The sequence below is a fragment of the Delphinapterus leucas genome, chromosome 3 (genome assembly GCF_059928025.1).
Source record: "Delphinapterus leucas isolate spDelLeu-1000000601 "Yukka" chromosome 3, BTC_Dleu_Yukka2, whole genome shotgun sequence".
Lineage (NCBI taxonomy): Eukaryota > Metazoa > Chordata > Mammalia > Artiodactyla > Monodontidae > Delphinapterus > Delphinapterus leucas.
In genome coordinates, this window is record NC_143131.1 from 55,691,714 (window position 1) to 55,716,620 (window position 24,907).

At 39.5% G+C, this 24,907-nt stretch overlaps 1 long non-coding RNA gene across 3 annotated transcripts in view; it reads left to right on the forward strand.

Moving 5' to 3' along the window:
- LOC149749565 (uncharacterized) overlaps positions 1–24,197 on the forward strand; it is a 107,948-nt gene extending 83,751 nt beyond the window's left edge. For all 3 annotated transcript variants that reach the window (XR_016392665.1, XR_016392666.1, XR_016392667.1), the window contains one exon: positions 780–24,197. This is a non-coding gene — a long non-coding RNA (uncharacterized LOC149749565). The remainder of the gene's footprint in view (positions 1–779) is intronic.
- The last annotated feature ends 710 nt before the right edge of the window (positions 24,198–24,907 follow it).

The window sequence follows — 24,907 nt, forward strand, 5'->3', positions numbered from 1 at the left end:
TGGTTCACTTGAAGGCTGAAGAATGTTCTTCATCAATGACGGTCATAGGTTCCTCTTGTCAGGATTCTGTGATAGTGGGTCCAGCCTGGGCCTGCTGTTTACCCCTTTCTGTGCCTGTGTAGACCATCTAGCTGGCCTACACAATTCCAGAAAGACAGAAAAGATTCTGGTCTGCAGGTCCGCGTTGTATGCAGTCCTGATTTTTACAGCCTTCTCTTTTTTTATTCTGAGCAGACTCACGCTCAGTAACCCCCTTGACTCACTTGGTGTTATATCCATAGCCTCTTTATTATTATTGTTACCAAACCCCAGTTCACGTGCGCAATGCACAGTGAGGCCAAACAAACCTAAATGTTGGAGTTTGGAGCACAGAAAATTTTATCACGAGGGCCAAGCAAGGAAAATGGGCAGGTCATGCTCAGAAAGCCTGGACTCCCCAGTGGTTTTCAGGGAAGAGCTTTTATAGAAAAAAATTGGGGGGGAAGGCTGCAGGGTGTGTGACTTTCTTGTGAGTGGTTGGTGGTGAGGTAATGGGGTGGTGTTGCAGGAATCTCAGTCATCAGCCTTCTGGTTCCAACCAGTCTGGGGTCCCTGTGCTTGTGCTCAGACTGAAGTTACCATCCTCCACCTGGGTAGGGGCCAGAGAATTCAGAGATATGTATCAGATTGCTATGTATATCCCCAGAGGGGGACCCTGTCCCATCCTGCACTATTGTTTCTTTCTGCATTTCCTCCCTTCCCTAATTAGTAACTGTTTGAATCTGCCCTTTGCTATTCAGGGAAAGCCCAAGAGGCTGACGCCTTTTTCCTACAAGCAAGAAACCAGGGTGCACAGAAAGGCCTTTGTACCCAGGAGGCCCCCCAGGGTGCTGACTGGTTTCCTGATGATCGCTGCACATCTATCGGTAAGCCCTCAGTGGTCTGTGGCCTTGTTCTGGGGACTTTAATTCTCACTCTGCAAAATCATTACCCCTTCTCCTCGGCATTGAGGTTTTCCATTATATTTCAGGATTTTTAAAAATGTACATGTTTGAAGTGATCCTATAAGTACAAAGAACTACTAAGAAGGTATGCAGGGAGGCTTAACAGGAGCTGCAAATTCTCCTTCTTGATCCTTCTACTTCCTCTGGCTTTTTCTGCTCCTTAACTAAATGTATTAAAGAGAAACAGCTCTTAATTGGGGTGGGAGTGGGGGATTGTAGGAGCAAATCGTGGAGCTGGCCCGAGGGGAAGCTGGCTTTCAGTGCCACCACACCCGCTCTGCATGCTTCTTCTGTTCCTCTTCCTCCTGGAAGCCCAATGCTTCACACAGACGCAGACCAGCGCGCTAACTGGACACTGAGGTGATCTGCTATGGATTGCCCTTCTCCGGAGCTCCTCCTACACATGTCTTTCTCTCACCTCTCTCCCAACAAACCCTGTGGATATCGGTTCACATTTCTTAAGACCTTCCTCTTATCCTGCGAACTATTTCCAGTTAGGTTTTTTAATTGTTGACAGTAGACTACTGAGTTACCACTCCTAGAAAAGCTTTCTGTTGTATGGATACTTAGCATCATAATCAAAAGGGTTAAGCTATAGCCACATTTGATCAGTCGTTCTGGAAGAGAAAACTACCAGAGAGATTTTTTGGTCAGGTTGGCCTTTTTGTTTCTTACTGTCAAACATCTGGGAGCTCCTTTGTCTGCCTCTAGAAAAGGCCAGCACAAGCCAGGACACAGAAAAAAATGGCACCATCATTTGTTTTGTTCTGTTTGTGTTTTCCTGCCTGGGTTCAAGAGGAAGACTTCTGGATTGGCTAAGTTCATTTATTTAAATAGGAGATCCAAAGCAGATGGAAAAAATAATTACAGAGAAGTCAGGAAGATCATGGATCAGTGGCATAAAATACAAGTCCTATGGGAACCACAATGCAGAGTCTAGATCGAAAGGTCAAGGGTGGGTGAACTCACAGGCATTGACAGCCACATGTGACAGAGTGCACAAGCTTTGGTGTCAGACAGATTTGGTTCTGCGGGCTGAAGAGGCAGACCTGTTCCTTCCTGTATCATGGCCCTTAGGCAGTGGGGTCTTAGCTCTTTCTCCACAGAACACAGGTCTGGGGGAGGATGGATTGTGGTGAAAACCAGCCCAAGATTCTAGTACACAGTGGGGAAATGGCTGATGTCACCTCTGAGGTGCTGCCTTGGGTCTGGGCACAATCATTGGAATTCTTTGGAGCATGGTTAAATGCACACATCTTGTTGTGACAGCTACTGGGCTTCATCTCTTTGTATCCAGCTGCATCCAGGCCTGAGTCTGCTGACGTTTGACACCAGGAGCTATTTATTTAGTGCAGAGTGCCTATTTGTATCTTGAGCAAAGAAGCAAGGCCTGGGGGTTAGGGTGGAGGGAAGGGGTGGGAGCCAGTACCCAGTGCCTGCAGCATCTACTGTGTCTTCACTATTCAGAACTTGTAACTAAAATATTTAAAGAAACTGATTTCAAATGGAAATTAAAGGGCAAATGTTCCCCTTCCCCTTAAAAAGAAAAGAAAGAAAATAAAAAGAGCAATTTCCTGCTCTTTCTCTTCTGACTCTCTGTGTGGCCTTGGGTAAATTTCTTAATCTCATGTCTTCTCCTCTATAAGATGGACATCACGATACTTACTTTTCAGTGTAGTTTAAGGATATAGATGCTATTTGTAAAGTAGTTAGCCCAGGACCTAGAATATACACAGGGCTGAGAAAATGATAGCTATTATGATAATAAGTATTGAACTTTTTACCAGATATGAAATAGGCTGTAAATAGTTACGTTACTTGGATTTCACTGAAACTATAAACTTCCTTGAAGAGCAACTCTGCACCTGTACTTACTATGTTCCGCAAATGTTTTTGTACTTATAATGTGCAGACCCTGGGCATCTGGGAGTGGATAAATCGAGAGGAGTTCAAGCTGGTCTCATTTATTCTAAAGCACACTGCTCCTCCAAGTTCCATTTTTGCTGTGGGTGATGCCACCATTTTGCACTTATTTCTAAGAAAAAAAACCTGATTAAGGTTCCCTCTTTTTCCTTTCCTCCTCAAATCTAAGCATTACAGAATTCTGAAGCTTTCTCCCCACATCGTCTCCTGCCCCTCAGAAACCATACCGATTCAATTCAATTCAGTCTCATGTTCAGTTTCTTTACTAAGCCCACATTGCCACCAATGTGGCTCTGAGCCTCCTTCAGACCATCACCTGCCTGCAGGGAGTCTGCAAAGCTCATGTTTGCCCTGATTCCTTTGTCCTCTGCCCCTACCTCAGTCCTCCTAACAAGAATGCATTGGGTGCCTGTCAGATCTAGAAACCACCAAGATCACACAACCCTAGCATAAATTTTTTTAATGGTGAAATAGCAATAAAGAAAACATAAAGTTAGGCACATCAAAATCATCTCTACCCTCTTGGAAATGCTGCTGTGAATTTCAGCCTCCAGTGCAAAGCCCCGAGTAACATCGGCCAGGACAGACCTTTCCTCCCTCCCTGCCAACCTTCCCTCTGCCCAGAAAGCTGCCATGTATCCTTCACTGACCCTTTATCATGGCACAGCCCCTGGGCTAAGAACACTGCACATGTAATCCTCATGTAGCCCTCACAGCAACCCCACGAAGAGATGTCATTATCTCCGTTTCACGGAAGAAGCAACTGAGGAGTAAAGAGAATAGGTGACTCCAGTGAGCGATAGAAGAGGGATTTGAACTTACATTCTTTCTGCCTCCAAAGTTCTTACTCTTAAATGGGCTGTGTGGCCTCCCACACGGTCACATTCATCACTTCTTTTATCTGAATTTCCACTTCCTTGTGCATGCTTTTCTCACGCAGGCAGGCGACACACTCTTTTCCTGTTCTTAGATTTTATGCCATCTGCTTTTCTTCAGGGTTTTTGGAAAATCCTGCTTTCTACCAAAAGTTGTTGTGACTCAAGGGAACTGAGCAAATGACCCTTCATCCACATTCCAAACAAACCTATTGCCCTCCCTCCTCAGAATCCACGTGTTCAGTAATTAAATGCTTATAAAACTCTCATTTCTGTAAATCAACCAGTTGATCTGATTGATACCACAACAAATGCATGGTCGTCAACCTTGCTCATCCCTTTACCTGTCTTTGGCCACCATCCTCTCTGACTCACCTCCGTGATTCCTTTCCTCAAGTCCCCCACCCACTCCCTCACTCCCAGAATCTTGGCTTTTACTTTATTGAATAATTTAGGAAGATCCGTTCTTCCATTCAATACTTGCTTAAGGAACAGGTACACAACCATATAGGCATTTCAGTGGTATCTCTGAATATCTCAAATGGAGTGTATCAAGTTGTCTCTCAACTTGCTCATTTTTCTTTATTCCCATTCTCACTATCTATAGTTACTCAAACTGAAACCTTGAAAACATCCTAGACTCTTCCTTCTACATCAAACTTGACGTCTAAACAATTATTGGGTACTGCTAGTTTTGCTTTTAAAATATATTCAAAGTTCTTCTTCATCCATTTTACCACTCCTTGATTGTAACAACCCAATCTCTTGCTTGCCTTCTGTTTCCTTCTGAATCATCCTCTACCCTATAACTAAGGCAGCTATCAGAAACTCAAATATGACTATACCGCTTTCATACTTAAAATCCTTTGAAGACTCCCATTGCCTACAGAACAGATTTCAAACTCTCTAAAATGCACATACGGTCCTTTGAGGCCTGGTCAATTTCTTCATATCCTTCACCAACCTGCCTGAAACTTTAATCTCTACTTGTACCAAATTACTTTTGGTGCCCTACACATACCCTATGTGTAAGTTGTTTCACACCTCTATCCATATGTCTATGTTATTTTCTCTGTCAAGACTACACTTCTCATATCCCTTTTTAACCAACACTTATTCATCATTTAAGACTGTCATTTGGCTGAGTTGGGCTAAGGCTCCTCGTCAGCATACTCTCATACAAATGATCTAACTATTCACCATATGACATTGAAATTATGTCTTTATGTGTCATTGTCTCCTATAAGACCACAAGCCTATTAATTTTCACACATCTTATATCTAGCACAGTTCATATAACACAGTAGGTACTCAATAGATGTTTATTTGTTGACTTCTGGACTGGGTACAGTGAGGGCAAAATCTAGTATAAAACATGATCCCTAGCCCCAGGAGTTGAAAGGTTCTCAGGGTATGGGCCATGACTAGTTAACTTGAATGCATATTGAGTGGAGTACCACTTGCATGGAAGCATTGACTAATAATAAGTTCTAATAAATGCACTAATATCTATCTAGGGGGTCTAGTAGTAGATACTAGTTAATTGCATTTTACACTTGTTTAAAACGAAGAAATAACGTCATGTGCATTTGTGTTGACTTCCACTGGACACCCAATGATACCTTAAGGCAGTGGTTCGCAGTAGCATCAGCACCAGCCGGGAACTTGTTAGAAATGTGAATTCTTAGATGCCACGCCCCAGACCTACTGAATTACAAACTCTGGGGGGAGGGGCCCAGCAATCTGTGTTTTAATAAGTCTTCCAGATGATTCTAATGCACCCTAAAGTCTGAGAAACACTGCCCTCAAGAAATAGTCTGGGTATGATAAGCTCCCTTAATTTGAAATTGAATTCCAGGAAGGTGGATGTGACTCATTAGATACCAGCACTTAATTCTAATAAAGGTGATGCTAGCTATTGAATAATCTCATTCACACACAAGTTACATTTGAGCATGAAGATTGCATTTTTTATTAAATGAAATTAACCTTTTGGAATCACTCCTATCAAAGGTATAATTGAAGTTAGGTCAAGGACTGGGAATATGTGAATTTTGGCTCCATATATTTCTTGGTTTTTTATTCTATTCTGTTGGTTTATTTTTCTATCTCTGTCAATGTAACATTGATTTAATTATTATGGCCTTATAATAAATTTTAGTAACTGAAAGGGCAAATTCTTCTTTGCCCTTGTTCATTTTCTCAATTGCCTAGGCTATCCTCCCATATTAGTTAAATTGTTAATTTCATGAAAAATTTTTTGTGATTTTAATTGAAATTTAATTGAAAATTATTTTGTGATTTTAATTAAAATTTTAACTGAAATTACAAATGAATTTAGGAAGAGGTGATATCTGTATGATATTGAGTCTTTCCAAACCTCAGTATGGTGTATCCCTTTAATAATGCAAGTTTTTCTTTTATCTTTGAATAAAGTTTTATAGTTTTCTCTATAACGATCTTACAAAAACTTTTTAAATGTTTATTTCTTGATGCTGCACACTTTTTTTTTTTTTGCTATTATGACTAGGTTCTTCCTTTCTATTGCATTTTCTATCTGGTTCTTTTAGGTGTACCAAAAAGCTATGTATGTTAATATCATATCCTACAAACTTTTCAAGGTCTCTTTTCAGTTATAATAATTTTTCACTTTTTTATACACATATTGCTTGAAGTAGGTTGATTTACAAAGTTGTTTTAGTTTCTGGTGTACAGCAAAGTCATTCAGATGTATATATATATATATATACATACATACATATATATATATACATATATATATATGCTTTTTCATATTCTTTTCCATTATGGTTTATTACAGGATATTGAATATAGTTCCCTGTGCTATAAGTAGGACATTGTTATTTATCTATTTTATATATAGTAGTTTGTGTCTGCTAGTCTCAAACACCTAATTTATCCCCTATCCCCTTTCCCCTTTGGTAACCATAAGTTTATTTTCTATTTCTTTGAGTCTGTTCCTGTTTTGTAAATAAGTTCATTTGTGTCATATTTTAGATTCCACATGTAAATGCTATCATATGATATTTGCCTTTCTCTTTCTGAATTACTTCACTTAATATGAGAATCTCTAGGTCCATCCATGTTGCTACAAATGGCATTTATTTCATTCTTTTTTTATGGCTGAGTAGTATTCCATTGTCTGTGTGTGTGTGTGTGTGTGTGTGTGTGTGTGTGTGTGTGTATGTGTATCTCACATCTTCTTTATCCATTTATCTGTCAGTGCATCTTTAGGTTGCTTCCAAGTCTTGCCTATTGTAAATAGTACAAGCATCATTATCCTGTTTATACTTTAAAGAGAATGCTTCTGAAGCTTTGCCATAAAGAATATTAACCATAGGATTATGAGTTAGTATAAAGATATTCTCTTCTTTTTCTAATATTTTATTGTAAATGTACACTGAATTTTATTAAAAACTTTTCAGTAGCAGTTGAGCTGATTAAGATTTTTGTGTTAATATTTTAATGCGGTGAATTAGAATTTTAAATACTGAAATATTTTTTTCTTTCCCAAGATATATACTAATTGGTCATGATGAAACATTTCTTAAAACAATTAATTTTACTATCATATCATATGGAATTTTGATCTTTGTCCCTAAGTGAGATTTATCTATAAATTTTTTTCATGTTCTACTATTTGAGATAATAGAAGTCATGTAAAATGAGCTTTCTCTATTTTTCTGTCTTCTGAAAAAAGTAATTAAAGACAATAATGATCTATACCTTAAAGTTCTGGCAAAAGTAGTTGTCCTTACAACAATCTGGGCCTGGATCCTTTTCAGTTGGAGATGAAAATGTTTTTAGTTAGTAACTCCATGTATTTAACAATTATTGATCTACTGAAGTATTCTATTACTTTTGAATAAATTTTATATTTTTTCTACAAAGCTACCTATTTCATGTGCTTTCAAATATATTATAAAATTGTTGATTTTATTCATTTACCACTTAAATTTCTAATATTACCCATCATTATACATATTATTTTTTGTTCTAGCATATTGTTTGCGTGTTTCTCTTTTTTTCATGACCAGTTTGTCAGAGGTTCATCTATTTTATTATTATTTTCAGATCTTTAATCAATTTTTGATGGCATAGTATTTTTTTAATTGAGGTATATAATTGACCTATAATAAAACATTAAATAAATGTTTTAAATAAACATTTAAATATACAATTTGATAAATTTTATCTCATGTACACACAGACACACACAGAGGAAATCATCACCACAATGAAGATAATGAGAATATCTATTACCTCCAGAGTTTTCACATGACTAGGAAATGCTTGGAGGTAATAGATATTCATAGATACCTTTGTGATTTTCCCCTTTCACTCTTCCTCACCTCCTGCTTCCACTCCCAAGTAACCACGTTTCTGCTTTCTGTCACTGTGAATTAGTTCTCATTTTCTGGAATTTTATGTAAGTTGACTCATTTAGTATATAAGCATTTCTGTGTGGCTTCTTTAAATCACACAAAATTATTTTGAGATTTATCTAACATACATCAATTAACTGTTCATTCTTTGTTGCTGAGGAGTATTCCATTGTTTGGACATACCCCAGTCTTTTATCCATTCACTTGTTGATTGACATTTAGATTGTTTCTTGTTGGGGTTATTACAAATAATGTTGCTATAAATATTCATGCACAAGTCTTTTTATGGACATGTGCTTTCATTTCTCTTGGGTAAATACCTAGGAGTGAAATAGCTGGATCATATGGTAGATGTATTTTTAGTTTTTTAGGAGACTGCCAGACTGTATTACAGATTGATTGTACAATTTAGCTTTCTCACTAGCATCATAATAGAGTTCCAGTTCTTCCACACTCTAACCAACATGTGATATGGTCAGTCATTTGAATTTTGACTGTTCTAATACATATGTAGTAGTATCTCATTGTGGTTTTAATTTGCATTTCCCTCACTACTGATGCTGATCATTGTTTCATGTGCTTATCTTCTGTGTATCTTCTTTAGTATATTTTAAAATCTTTGTCCTTTGTTTAATTGGGTTGTTTGTTTTTCTATTTCTGAGTTTTAAGCTTTTTTTTTTTAATATTCTAGATAAATCTAAATCTCTTACAAGCATTTGCAAATACTTCTTCCCAAACTGGGGCTTGTCTTTTTATTCCCTTAACAGTGTATTTTGGAGAGTAGAAGTATTTAACTTTGATGAAGTCCAGTCTAACAATTTGTTCTTTTATGAATTGCTGTGTTGATGGTGTATCTAAGAGTTATTTACTTAACGTAAGGTCACAGAGATTTTCTTCTAATGTATTCTGGTAGAAATTTTATAGAAGTCTTACATTTAGGTCCATGATCCATTTTGAGTTAGTTTTTATGTAAGATGTGTAAGATATATATATATATATATATAACACATGGATATCCAATTGTTTCAGCATCTTTGTTGAAAAGACTATTCTTTCTCTACTGAATTGTCTTGGTACCTTTGTAGATCATCAGTTTTTCACATATGTGTGGGTTTACTACTGCACACTACATTTAATCCTATTGATCTATTTGTCTATCATTACTCTAATACCACACTGTCTTGATTAGTATAGTTTTACTATAAGTCTTGAAGTCAGGTAGTGCTGGCCCTCCCATTTTGTTCTCTATCAAAGTTGTTTTGGCTATATTTGGTCTTCTGCATCTCCATATGAATTTTAGAATTAGCTTGCCAATTTTTAGCCTACCTTCCCTTAAAAAATCCCAGCAGACTTTTTTTTTTTAATTGGAATTGCTTTGAATCTATAGCTCAACTTCAGGAGAATTGATTTCTTGAAAATATTGAGTCTTTCAGTTCAGGAACACAGAATGTCTCTCTATTTAATTAGGTCTCATTTCATTTTTCTTGGGTCTTTTTCATAGCTTTTAGTGTACAAATCTTTCACATCTTTTGTTAGATTTATCCCTACATATTTCATATTTTGGATGCTATTATAAATGGGGTTTTTGAAAATCTCTGTTTCTGATTGTTTGTTGCTAATATGTAGAAATATAATCTATGTTCTGTATGTTGATCTTATATTCTCAACCTTGCTGAACTTACTTATTGCTTCTAGTATTCTTTTGGTAGATTCTATCAGATTTTCTACATAGTTTTCTGAGAAAAAAAGACAGCTTTACTGTTTCCTTTTCAATCAGTTTTTTTCCCTTTTTTTTGCCTTTTGTACTAAGATACCAATGCAATGTTGAATCAAAGTGGAGAGGGTATTTGGGGGGGGAAAAATCCAAAAGCAAAACAAACATTAAGTGGAAATTTTTGTCATGTTTCTGATCTTAAGATAGATTTCAGATATGGGGTAGGTGAGAAACCATTCTGGGATCTAAATTAAAATGGATCTGCAGTTTAAATTATTTTAATCAGATAGACATTCAAGCATAAATCCTATTTTCAGTAAAGTGCTACATGGAATATTGGGGCTTATTTTAGATTTCTCTGTATTTGATTTAGTAGAGTATCTAGGGAATTTCCCCGATTAGGGCTTGTACATGTGAGATATTTGATGAGAAGAAACCGGTATGGATTTTTGAACCATCACATCTGTCCATTAAAAACTAAACCAAAAGGTAGGAGGGGAGGTCAATGGGGACAAGCATTGTACTGCAGCACCTTCCAACTTCCATATTTTTTGCATCAGAGCACTGCCAGGCACTATGATGAGAAATGCAATTTTGGAGATATTGAATTACTTAGCTCTGGGCACCAAGGAGTTACACACACACACACACGCACACGCACACACACACACACAACCTGCCATCCCTGGCTTCTGGTTAAGGGTACCCTATGAAAATTACTCAAACTGAGAGTGGGAATTTGAGATTCACAATAATATTGCTATTGTGATGGCTCAAAATACCTTTATCAGGGGCCACCTAGAAGGAACCTGACCCGGACATTCTAATAGGCTCCTATAGTTTAGTATATGGCTCCTCTTAATTTTTCATCACCTCAGATTATAAGACTAGATAGGTTTAAACAGGTCTTGGTAGTGCCAGCTCTGCCTGGAGCACAGTCAGATTCAGATACATGACTGAAGCCCGTGCTGGAGGGGAACACCTAAGACCGGCACAGAACGGGACATATGGCATGAAGCATGCTCAGCCAAAATGATCTCTGCTCAAGGGAAGTTGGCAACCCTCTGGGGACTGTCAACAAGAGTCCTCAGCCAGTCTGGGCCGGGATCATCAAGTTATAGAATATTGGAGTGAGGAAGGACTTCAGAGATTCATTGAATCCAGCCATCTCATTTCACTGATGAAGGGACTGAGGTTCGAAGTAAAGTGACTTACCCAAGAAGTAAAGTGACCTCTCCCAGCCATCAGCACTGGATACAAGGCAAGACAAGACCTCAGTCAAATGCTGTTCCTACAAACCATATTCTTTCCTATAATAATTCAGTATCTGCCACCAGCTGCCAAAGCACTGTCTTATCAGATGTTAAAGAGAGGAAAAAACATGAGTTGACCTAATTGCCTAAATAATTGTAACTCTTCTTATCCAGGCACGGTCATATACGACATCTGACAGTCCATAGAGTAACATTTTCAAAAGATTTTCTGATCATAAATCCCTGTGGAAGTGAATAAAGTGAATAGCAAACAAAATAATTCCCCCCTCAGGGAAGCCCGCATGACTCCAGACCGTTTCTTCCAGACATTCAACCCCCCGGGGCTCAGCTGACCATGCCATAGCAAGCGCATTCAGTACTTGGGAAAGAAAATCAGTGCATGCATTAGTGATCGCTGATCCAGTTTCTTGGGTCCAGGCTTGAAAATAACCAATAACCAGCTCTATAAACACAGAAGCACCGATCTGGGCTATTCTCAGAGGACACCATTTTTTTTTCTCTGTGACTTAGAGCAAGTTACACAATCTCAACTTCCTTGCTCAGAGAAGGAAAATACTAACATCTTCCTCACAGGTCTCTTTAAATAAGCTAACATGTATAATGTGCCTGTACTTTTAAGATATTTAGTGAATGCAGGTTAATTTCTTTCCCCTGTCTCCTACTCCTCCACACAAAGATTTTAGCATTTTCTCAAGATTATTCTATTTTTTTTTTTTTTTTTTTTTTTGCGGTACACGGGCCTCTCACTGTTGTGGCCTCTCCCGTTGAGGAGCACAGGCTCCGGACGCGCAGGCTCAGCGGCCATGGCTCACGGGCCCAGCCGCTCCGCGGCATGTGGGATCTTCCCGGACCGGGGCACGAACCCGTGTCCCCTGCATCAGCAGGCGGACTCTCAACCACTGCGCCACCAGCGAGGCCCTCAAGATTATTCTTAAGGTAAAATACTATTTACTCTGGCCAGTCATTTAGCAAAGAGCTTGCCTTTATCAGAACTGTTTTCTAACTTCAGCTCAGTATCCAGCAGCTTATGGTTTTTGTTGTCAGCCTCAGGAGAAGTTTCATCTATTTAAGAACATGAGACAAATCTGAGATGTGTGGCCAAGGTAGAAGACTTTCAAACAAGAAACAGCCGTCTGTTCCCAATTGTGGGAGTGTTTATTGTCCCAAGACAACAAGGCTGAATAAACCATGCCATCTCTGTGGGTGCCCTATGGCTCTGGAGTTCTTCGATCATCACCATTATATTCAGTGAGCAATCCAAGATGCACTAGGTATTGGAAAACCAAAGTTACTTTCTTCAGCCCTGCTCTCTGTGAGGTTAAGTTGCGTTAGCCTGGGTCCTCTGAGAAGCAGATATCAGGATAGAAGTAGACATGCAAATATATTCTTAAAGCAAACACCTGTGTGACAAAATCAGAAGAGAACCAGGAGAGGCTAGGAGACCTGTCAGATCATTATGTAGGTCTGACCCTTGTGAAGGAGAGTGGGAAGGAAGGCAGCTTGAGTGGGAGAATTTTAGGCTCCAGGGCAGGTCTAAGGAAGTTCAGGAAGGCCAATGGGAGGGATCTTCCAGCCAGAGTTGCCCATCAAAGGACCCCGTCCTTACCCAGGTACGAACCTGCTTTAGTCTCTCCGATGTGCTCAGGCCTTGGCTGGGAGCAGCCTGTGGGACGTATGGCCTCAGCACTAACTCCTGGATGGATTTCACAGCCCAGCATCAGGGACTTCAGTCAGTGACACTCCTGCAGTGGGAGATCTGAGAGGTGTATTCTCACGGCTACCTTACATACTATAAGTGGCACACATGTTGCTAAACATATAAAGCACACATCGGTAGCATTAAAAAGTTAATTGACACAAGTAAGGGTGCAAATCATCATCGTTTTGCCCTCTCAAGTAAACTTAGAATCAATAACCATAGGTACAGCGGCAGCCTAAAGTGTCTGCCTTCCTCCTGTGACTTCTCAGTTCATGCTACAGTATTATTCACAATTGCTGGTGAGCATTTAACATGGCAAGGTGCTGTGCAAAACGTTGCCTATGCAATATCTCACTTCTTCATATAAATTCTATTGAGGAAATATTATCTCCAGTTAATGCAAGAGGAGACTGAGGCTCAGCCAGGTTGAGTACCTTGTCCAAAGTTACACAACTAGCAAGTGACAAAGCTGAGATTCAAAAATAGACTGATTACAAAGTGCACTCATGAAAACACTCCACTCTACCCTCCCTTCCTTTGTGAAAGTTTGAAAGACCAGAAAACAACAACAACCTAAGTGTCCGTTTAAAACTCAGTGAGGTCAACTTGATCGTAGCTCAGACACAGCCAGCATTAATTGCTATATTAATTCACTGACTCTGTTCTCATGTGTCTATTTTCTCTGCCGTGGGTGAGAAATTATGAGCACTTATCCTCATTTTTCCTAAAGTGTACAAAGCACGCTAGTGACCTATTTTCCAAGCACTCTGAAAGCTGGAGATTTTTCTAAATTAGGAAACTGGTGGACCTGAGCAGCTGTTTATCAAAACCATGTCTCCAAGTTACACAGCAGAAAATGTTGTCTGATAGATTAGAAAGCTTACCTTTGTCCTATGTGGCCAAACCCCAAAGTTTTTCCAAATCTCCATATATCTTAGGTTCCATTTGCTGTCAGTCAGTTGGTCCATAAATATTGTAACTTCCTGAACACTTACTGAATAGGGTACAAAGAAAGTAGAGGTTTCAGCTCCCATTCTCAAGAACACTACAATCGGTTTTGGGAAATAGAAGGAGGATATTCAAGATGGAAATGTAAGGTCACTTTAAACAATGTATAAACATATTCAAAATGCATTTGGGTCAATGTGACCACAAAGGAAGAAAAGTTGTGTACCTTTTTGCCCTGGAAAAACATAGTTGCCCAGGGAAGGGGTTATGTAGGGGTTTGGCCTGGACCAGGAGTTTTAGCCTTGGTTTTGCTCTAACAGTGTGAGCTTGAACTTACCACTGAATATTTCTGAGTTACAGTTTCTTCTCTGTAAAATAAAGCAGTTGGTCAAGACCAGTGATTTTCAAACTTTGCAAAGCCAAGAATCACTTTTTCTCCTCCTCCCACTGAACCCCAATATAAGCTTGAGTTGAATTCAAGCTGGAGGTGAAGGGAGGTGAAGGGTCCATGTCCCCTCAGAAGTCTATTAGCTGTGCACGGGATCATGGGGTTCCCAAGGATACAACTTGAACACCCCTGGTCTAGACATTATCTAAGGTAACCTTGGATTAAAGCGTGGTGATTCTGTGGATCCCAGAGCATGAACAATTTAATATGAGAAACATATTTTAGTTCTTTTGAGATCTGAGTGCAACTTGATTTATAAATCAGTAGAACTACAGTAGAAGGAGAGACCTTGTATCTCTCTGCTGTACTAGATGTGAGATCAATAGCCCATTAGGCAAGCAATCTGGGTCATGCTTTCATTCATAAACGTTTATCGAGCATCTTCTGCATGCCAGGCTCTATAGACATAGGTGCTAGTATTGAAATCCCTTGAGGAATACTCAGTCTAATAGGTTCTTGGACCAGAAAATGTTCTTCATTTTGAGAAGCCCTCAAAAAGGCAAGGTAAGAACAACATGGAGTGTTCTCAGTTAGAGCTTTTAATAATAGGTTATTTATTTTATCTAATTGGAACTACTCTGGATAGATTTAACATGCATAGTGCAGCCTGAGGGGTCTATGCAATAAGGCCCAGGGTAGACAGCATGGTGGCATCCTGACTCCCAGCCGGGGGCACAGTGAAATCAAGTGCACTTTATCAATTAGAGATCAGAAAGCAGATGGAAAATGCTCTACAAGAATGATCTTCACTGGTCATTTTATCCTGAGACAGGGCATAAAAAGGAAAGTACCCATCCCCATCACCCTTACCTACTCCCAAATCCACTCCTGAATTGAAAGGTTAGAAAAATGGCCCCAAATATCAGTCTACCAGAACACAACTAGTTCAGACATGTTTTATTAGAGTACTTGCCTATAGAACCCAAGCATCTCTTATTTCTTAATGGTTAAATTAAATCTTGCTCTGTCTCAGGACTACTGCAATGTGGCCATTGACTCACTGAAAAGCTTATAAGATAGAACATCAGATTCTAACATTTTTATAACAAGGAGAGAAAATGAGTCTATACATTTTAGAAGCATTTTAATGCAAATGATTTGGAGAGAAGAGTAGAAAACAAGGCATAGTTTAAAAGGAAGCTCCTTTTACACTTACAGGTTTATAAATAAATAATATATTTATAAGTAAAAAATAAATATATTATTTATTTAAATATCTTATACAGTTAATTTTATATATAAACAAATAATAAATATAAAGATTAATATATAAATATATTTTCCATAAATGTATTTATGAATATATTATTTACATTCTATGTTTAGAATATAAAAAGAGCTACCTTTCTTTGAATGATACCAAGATCATCTTGGAATTGAATACACATTAATTCCCTTCACGTGACTTAGTCATGTTAACTTCTCCAGGCAAAGAGGACTCCTAGTATTTTGTGCACATCCACTACAGTAAAACTGTATCAAATGTCATCCCTTCTTGTCAAGAAGCTGAGAAGAAATTATTATATATATGTCATCGGTTGCACACAGAGCCTATAGGTCAGCGCCTTGCCATCACTAGACATTAAGGTTTTCTTCTTTTGGTAAATTATTTTTTATCATAGAAAATTCAAAAACATACAAAAGTAGAGACAATAGGATAATAAACTCCCAGCTCCCATTACCTAATTTTACCAGTTATCAACTAAAAGCCGGTTTTATTTCATTTATATGCCTACCCACTTGGTCCCTACCTCATGCATGGGTTACTTTGAAACAAACACATGACATCAGGTCATTTCACTCATAAATATTTTGGTATATATCTCTAAAAGATAGGGGCTTTAAAAGACAAAAACAGAAACAAAACCATAATGTTAAGACTTTCCTCATGCCTAAAATATATTTAACAATAATTCCTTATGTCAGATATCCAGGCAGTTTTAAAATTTTTCTCATCATCTCATAATTTTTACATAATTATTCTATCGAAGTATAGTTGATTTGCAATATTATATTAGTTTCATTTTGTACTAATTTTGTATTGTGATTCAATATTTTTACAGATTATATTCCACTTAAAGTTATTATAAAATATTGGCTATATTCCCTGTGCTGTGCAGTATATCCTTGTAGCTTATTTATTTTATACACAGTAGTTTGTACCTCTTAATCCCTTACCCGTGTCCTCCCCTCACCTCTTCCCTCTCCCTACTGGTAGCTACTAGTTTGTGCTCTATATCTGAGTCCATTTCTGTTTTGTTATATTCATTTGTTTGTTTTAGTTTTTAGATTCCACATGTAAGTGACAACATACAGTATTTGTCTTTCTCTGTCTGACTTATCTCAGACAGAATTTTTGTTTTAATTAGCTTCAAGCAGAGTCAGTGCATTGCAGTTGACTCGTCTCTTCAGTCTCCCTTCATCTGTAGTAGAAGTATCCAATAAGAAGATAATGTGAGCCACACATGAAATATTAAATTTCTAATAGCCATATTTAAGATGTAAAAAAAGCAACATTAGTTTTAATAATATACATGATTAGACAATATATGTAAAATATTATCATTTCAGCATATACTGTATATAAAAATTATGACTTTTTTTATACTAACTCTCCAAAATTTGGTATGTGTTTTGCATTTCTACCACATCTCAGTTTGGCCTAGCCACATTTTAGGTGCCCAATATCCACATGTACCTAGTACCTACTGATTGGACAGTGTCGATATATAGGTTCCCTCTCTAAGGCATACGTTCTTGGTAATCAAAACAAACAAACAAAGGAACACGAAAAGGATTTTTATGTAACTCTTCCTTACCAAAGGATAAGAAGAGGATTCCCACCAGTGTGACACATGCATATTAGAGCCTGTGTCTCCCCAAAGCTTGAGACGGACACTCGTGTGCCCATGATTTCTTTGGGAATGGGATCCTTTAGAACAGAGGTGCATGACAGGGGAGGAAAATGTTGAAGAAGGGAAAACCTGTGCAAAAATATGTTGTGGAGGTGGCTTCTACTACAGGAAACGGGTGATGCATTCTGTGGGGACCTTCTGAGGAATCTTATAAAATGCGTCACAGAGCTAATCACATGGGACAAACAGGAAAGCATGTCTGCTCCCATCCCCCAATGCTAAAGGGGACTCAGGAATTATCACTCTCAGGCTTCTGGTTGTGAATGTATAAGTGAGCAACTCCAGTTCTGCAGAGCACATAAGTCCAGGAGAGGAAGCAAGCAGTATCTGATGGGGGCAGAGACAAACTGTTGGGTGCTTCTGACCCCTGAAAGCTGTGCTGATCTGATCAAAGCCTGCAGGGCATAGGTTGGCCAATGCAGAAGTGGCCAGAATGAGGAATACGACCGAGAGGCTTCTGGAGAGGGACATCACAGGTGTCCAGTAGGATACACCTGTGACTTGAAAGTAAACATGTGTTAAATGAAAACCGTTTAGCACACAGATAGGATGACCGTGACAAGAGCATGGGGGAACACAATTCAAAAGGGGTTGGAATGGTCAGGGAGAGAAAAATATTAGTAATATCAATCCCACTAAGCTCCACATCTACTACTGTATTTTAAATAGTTTCTGTTTATTGAATGCTTTCCTTTTTTCTTTTTGGCCACGCCGCACAGCATGTGGGATCTTAGTTCCCCAACCAGGGCTCAGACCTGTGCCCCCTGCAGTGGAAGCGTGGAGTCTTAACCACTGGCCCACCAGGGAAGTCCCTCTACTACCATTTGTTAAAGCCTCAGAATTCTTCAAGCATAATCAACAATATCTGAAATTCCATCCAGAATATATAATATTCTGGTTTTCATTCTAACATGTGTTTACCTTTATCGCATTAGTGTGTTTTTCCAAAATTAATCCGATTTTCACAATGTGGGCGATAGCCAGTCAGTGCCTAGACCTCATGTCTACTTAATAAACAACACGTCTTCAACACTTATAGTTGAGATGATTTTGTAAAGACATTTTTTCAGAGCTAGACACGACCTTAGAAAGGGACATGTTGAACCAGTGCCACTAAGTGATATAAGAATTCCCTCAAGAGCCTTCTCTAGAAATAGTCACACAACATACGTTGCCACCAGAGGATAAATGGGAAATACCTGGCTTAGTTTTGGACATCTTGTTTTGCCTGAATACTCATGGTGGTCATAAAGCTAAGTGGCTAATCCACCCTCCACCAGTAAGTACTGCTATCTAAAGCAAGACACGTATTGGCCTAAAAATTGTTAAGTTCAAGGGTGCCAGGCTCTGCACAACACCTTCTGCCAAATCTGTGCTATAAAAATGGTATGATCCTACCTACCTGCCTCGCTACCATACTATAGCAGATAAATCGTCTGCCAGGGTGAGCTTTACTATGCCTTAGAATGTCTGTGATGGCTGTAAAAGAAATTGTGTTTATAAATACTGCACACATGATGGGATCTCATTCTCTTTACACATCGAATGCTGACTCCTGTTAAGTGACTGACTAAGAATTACTGCACTGGGACAAAAGTGATTAATCTGAAAATATGTACAGACTTTGACACTCATCCAGCTTGCCAAAGACAATTTTATAGTTTTTTAAACCCAATTTCCCTTCTCTATACTTTCCCTAAAGGGACCAAATTATTGGTACTTGGAAAGAAGTTAAGTTTACCTACACAATGAGGGGCTGAGAGAAATACTGTGAAGGAGGGGAAGGAGGGGAAAAGGCCCTGGGGGGTAGGGGAGGAAGAATAGTATTGTCTTGGGAGTTAGAGTGAAGGAGATTGAGGAGAGTATGAATGGCTGGGATGAATGAAGAAAATGAAGAGAAGGGACAGGTTTCAACATTGCTGTGGATTAGAAAGTAAGCTCCTTTTAATTATTCTTTGCAGCAAATGATAAAGAAAGCCATTCCTTTTTAATTAATGTTGCCCTTTGAACTGTTATTTGTTGCTATAAGGGTCTTTGTGTTTATAGGGGGTACACTCCTCCAAATGAAACCCAAGTTCAGTGAGATGCTAACCAGGTACGTCAATGGAGCCCCGTTACTGATTTATTGATACTTGGCTTTATGTCTTGGTTCGCATATTTGTTTTAGCTCCCTTCTTACAAGCTGCATTTTTAAAACTCTTTCTTGGCTTAGCTTTGGAAATATTTCTACTGAGTGTAACAGCTATTGTGGTTAAGTTACCACTGCATTGTTAGTCATTTCATTTCATTCACCAGACACATATTAAGTGCCAACCATATGGCAGGCTTGACACAGAGAACCAGGAGCTGGAGATGATCAACAATCGGACCTTGCACTGAAGGTTCCATAGCTGCCAGTAATGGCATTAGAATGTGTCAGGATTCAAGGACACTAATATTAACATTCACAGTCCTGCAAGCCATGATCTTAGGAAGCTTATAATGTCTATTATTGCCAAGTCAGGGCACCCACCAGGATAACTTCCATTTTGGATAGTTATACACAGGGATGGATGAAAAGTGAAAAATTGAGTCATTCATCCAGATATATTGCCAATACTTAGAAATTTCTGGGCAACGGTCTGATTCCCTTCACTTTCATCTTGAAGTTTGGCCTTGTGTAACCATATGTTGAATGTAAGCACTCTTAGGCTTACATTCTCAGTTTCTGCACATCCTCAGTTTCAAGGGCATTTTCATCTGATTGGAAGTGATAACACAACTGGAACCGAGTCGTGGCATTTGATGTAACCCTCCCATTCCAGTAAAAATGGCTGGAGGATGTTCAGCACCTGAAATTAGCCAGAACTTCAAGTTGTAGATCTCATCACTAAATTTTTCTTTTCTGAACCTGAATTTTCTTGATATGTAAAGCTTCTTTAAAATAAATGCTTAGGACTGGGAAGATGCCCAGCATATTAAGCCTTGAACCATACAGAGGGAATCATTTTGTAAAAGGAAATAAGTCCTTTAATATAAACTGGGCGACCATTCAACCACTAAGCCTAGCTTCGCAGGATCCTATTTAACCCACTGAGTGTTCTGTTCTTTTCCACTCATCTAACTTGAGCCACAAATATGTTGCTTCTCGGTTTGCTCTCTGAGGATATTCTTTTCTTCCTTATCATGACTTAGAGGTAGCCAGAGAATAGTATTCATGCCTGGAAATGAATTATGAATCATTCAGTAGCTTCAGAATCCGAAAGGATAAGAAAAGCAATAGTTCCTAAAATTCTAGTCATTCTTTTGTATTCTATTCTATTGCAATAAAAATGCTATAATTTGAAAACTTGCTACAGATGTTCTCGTTGAAGTCAGAGGAACAGATATCCTGGAGAGAATAGGCAAGGATAAAAAAGTGAGACAGAGAGCAAGAAAAAGTGTTTAAGGGCATCTTTATCAGATGTAGTTTTCATGGTCAGTGTATGGGGCCAGGATGTGCAGACACGCAAGTATGGATATCGTGGCTTTATCTTCAAGGTGTAGCTTGCTGCTTCCCGCCAAATGGAATGTAAATAGAAAGGCAAAGTGTTCCTTTTTGCTGTGAGTCAGATCCAGCCTGGATGTCTGAAAGCGCATTCAGGAATGAAAGCTACTCCATTCAGAGATGACCTTATGATCTGACAGAAAAGTGTTTCTGTATTTAGGAAGTTCAGCCGGTGCCGAAAATAAAACTGGTGGTCCCTGGGAGCTCCCCTCATATTCCAAGGTAAACTAAATGAGTTAAATAAATAGAAAGTCTGAATTAACATTCAAAACCTATGACAAGTAAAAAGGGATCATTCAGAAGGGAATATGGTCATACTTTGCACCAGACTCAAAGAGAGGAATCTGACCCAGTGTAAGAGTGTGTCTTTTCACCTACAGAACTATAAAGGCAATTTTCAAAGATTTTTTTGTTATGGTCAGTATCTTTCTAGTGTATGCATAGAAAATCACATAAAGTACCCACAGTCTCACTAACAAGTACTAGACTTGAGAGGTCAAGAACTTTATGTGATGGTCCCAAGCACTGACTTTACTAGTAAAGATTTGTTAGTCTAGGTCTGTTTTTAAAGATAGCAAAGATGATCTCAGAAATGTTCCTATCCCCTATCTTAGTGTCCATCTTTTGATTCCATAGCTGGAAAACATTTAATCGCATTAGGTCCTTTCAGGTAGCTGTGATGGAGAACAGTGCTTACCTATTCCAGTATCCATTTGCTTCTTCCTTTTGGTAGAGAAACCCTAATTTCTACCTAGGGTTGCCAGATTTAGCTAATAAAAATACAGATTACCAAGATAAACTTAACTTTCAGAAAAGAAACAAATAAAATTTTAGTGTAATATGTCTCAAATATTGTACTCATATCCAAAAAATGTATATCTGAAAATCAAATTTAATTGGCCATTTTTTATCTTATCACGTATCCCTACTAATCACTTATGTTTCTACCCAGCTAAGACTACATTTCTAAGGCTCAAATTATGACGTGACCAAGTTCCAACCAATGAGGTGGAAGCTTGTGTTGAGTGATGTTCCTAGAAAGTCTCCTTAAAAGAAAATGGCATACACTTTCCCCTCTCCCCCATCCTCTACACTGCTATCTGAGAAGGATATTATGGAAGAAGAGCAATTTTGAGCCATGAGAATCAAGATCCCATAGCTCTGGGAGAGATAGCAGGAGCCCAGTCCCTGGCGCTATCATGCTACTGAATACCAGCCCTGAGCTGCCTTTCTGCAAATTTTCCTTGGGTGAGGGAGTGAGGAAGTGAGGGAGAGGGAGAAAGAGAGGGAGAGAGAGAGGGAGAAACTTCTTATATAAACCACCATTATTTGGGACTTTCTCTTGTATTCAGTTGAATCCAATCCTAAGTGATGTAAAACCTTATATCCCCAGAGATTTGTGGGTACAACGAAACTAAAATTTGTGGAACAGGACAATTTGTGTAGAGCAGAGTATTCCAAAGACTCTGTGAATGCTCGGTCACATAGATTCTCATTGTCTCTTTGTCTCTCACCCACAGATTCACTTACTTTTCTAAAGCTTCTGCTTCCTGCCTTATCTTCTCCATAGTGCTCAGAAGTTAACTCTAGCAATTCAGGGGGAAAAAAAGGCCATGCCTAGAGGACCAGAGCATAAAGGTGAATTGTGATCAGCAATTTTATCTAAGAGGTTGCTTGACCATCTCAACAGACCCTGGGGGAAGAAAGTCAGTGGTGAGCATGAACTCTGCGCACCGTGGGTTCCCCGATTCCTGTCCTCTGACAAACTCTTGGGGAGAAGGTGGGTTTCCCCTCAGGCTCTGGCCTCAGCAAAAGATTGTGTGGGCTGTGATGCTGCCTTGGTCCTGAGCTGACTGCACTTGGGGTGGGGGAGAAGCTCTGTTCTCTCTTGCTCTGTGGAGTGGTGAGCACAGAGCCACTAAGTGACACACTTGCTAAAGTCTGTGTTGGCAGCCCTGACTTGTCCTCACCCTGCCACGCCCCAGGCTGTGGAGCTTTCTAGGCGGGTTGCACCTGTTGACAGGGGACTATGACCTTGGGCCTCGCTGGCACTGTGTCCCTCCGGGCAGGAGAGAATGAGCACCATTAAACTCCTCCTAAGCAGCCCCAACCTTGTGGGCGGGGCAGGAAAGGCAGAGGGGCTTCTAGAAAAATGTGAATGCCTGCTGTGAATGACCATCTCGCCAGTTAAGGCTTCCCACGGGGGAGGCAAAGAGCTGTAAAGACTTCCTTCCTCTCTCAGAATGCATAACCCACTACCCTGAAATGTGTTTAGCCGGGCAGCTGGTCAGGGAAACAGGTGTCAGGCTTAGAGCAAAACCTCCAATTCTGTGTCATGGTCTTCCCCTCTCTTCCCTTAAGGAGACTGTCTCTATACCAAGCTTGTATTTTGAATATTCCCTCCTTGAAAAAGAAAGTAGACACTTGTTATCCAGAGGTATACGTACAGTATTATCTAGATATATGCCCTGTACAATTACAATACAATCTAGGTATCTGCCTCCTGTAATTTTACATTTCAGATTTTAGTTCATAATGATTCTGGCTTTCAAAACCTTCTAGTTAGTGCTATACATTAAAATGGCCCAGGGTTTTGACTTCCTTAGTCAACAACTGAATTCCACAACAAACAAATTTATTCATTCGTTTGACAAATACTGTTGAGCATTTACTATTGCCAGGCACTGGGTCAGGTGTGAGGTATCCAAGAGTGGAAGCACCAGACAAGATCCTTGTGCATGTAGAGTTTCTATTTTAATTGGAGAGACAGAGCAAAGTCACTACATAAATAAAATAAGTACAGTCTAGACTGGGTACCATGAAAGAGACGTACGAGGGGCTGAGCCCGGAGACTAAGCTGACTCTAGTATATTTCTCATCGCAGTATATTGTAATTGTCTGTTCTGTCTCCTCATTGGATGCAAGAGCCAGGGCCCACTAATACTTTTTTCATCTTGGTCTTCCTTGTGTTTAGGGTAGTGCCTGACACATAATGGTGCTGAAAAAATTGTCTGCTGAGTGAGCGTATGAATGTGTTGAACAGTGAATTAACAAAGGATTGGGACTTCAGTAAGAAATAGCTATGCCTTGCACAAAATACAAAAAAATACCAAGTAGAGCCTATATTTCACATTCTGTTTTCTTAATAACATTTTATATGTAATATTCAAGTTCTGTGTTTCCATCCTATATAGATTCAACCCGTAAGCAAACGGAGGTTTCATGGGTGAACAGAGAATCCAGTTTACCTAATTCTCTTCCAGTCCAACACAGATAAGGCGCATAATACCTACCGGGGCTGTAAGTTTCAGGTGCGGAATCAAAGCTAGAAGAAAACACGAGGTTTGAGGTGTCACTGGAAGCTTTAGCGGTAATTAAGTTCCCTGTTCTCAGGCTTCCTGTCACCTTCCTCTTAGCTGCCAGAACAGCATGTTTCAGTCTTGCTGCTGAAGGACTAAATGAGCAGCTGTGTTTTGTTCCTGTCTCTTCCCCCCAGGCGCACCACCACCCCCCCCACCCCCCCACCCCCCACCCCCACCCCCACCCCCACCCCCGCTTTCAGTTGCTTCCTTGAATTTCCTGTCATTCGGCAACTTCCCAGGGGGTACTGGGCTGAACCAGTGCTGGTATCTCCAAGCACAGACTACGATCTCCATTGTCTTTCATGGCTGCGTGGCTCCTGACTACAGAAAGGTGGATAAGCTGGATGAGAGAATGAAGCTGCCTAAGGCGATATTGGGGGGAATCACATTTGGGGATCTTAAAGTGAGAGTAGTTATCACCTCTAACCACCCAGCTTTACAAATGAAGAAGCCGAGGCTGGAGGTCAATACCTGAGGGAGGTGGAAACACAGGCCCCGGACTAGAAACAGGCGTCCCAGCTCTGGCCAGCGCCCTGCTGCCTCCTCATGCATGCTTACAAACCTTTTATCCAAGCTATCTTGCAGCACTGAATGTACAAAACCTTTAAATCGTGAGCCGGGAGTTCCTTTTTAGTTGGTCATAATGAAGATCATTGGATAGTTATGGAGCACCTGTCAAATGCATGAATACTATTGTAAAAATCAAAAGCCCTCAAAAACCTCACAGTGTAGGTGGGGAAACAACTGTAAAACTCTAAAGCTAGAATCCCGTTATTTAACAAAGGAGGGAAGAATTGTATGGAAGGGAACATGATTTACTGCTGGTTGAATAGC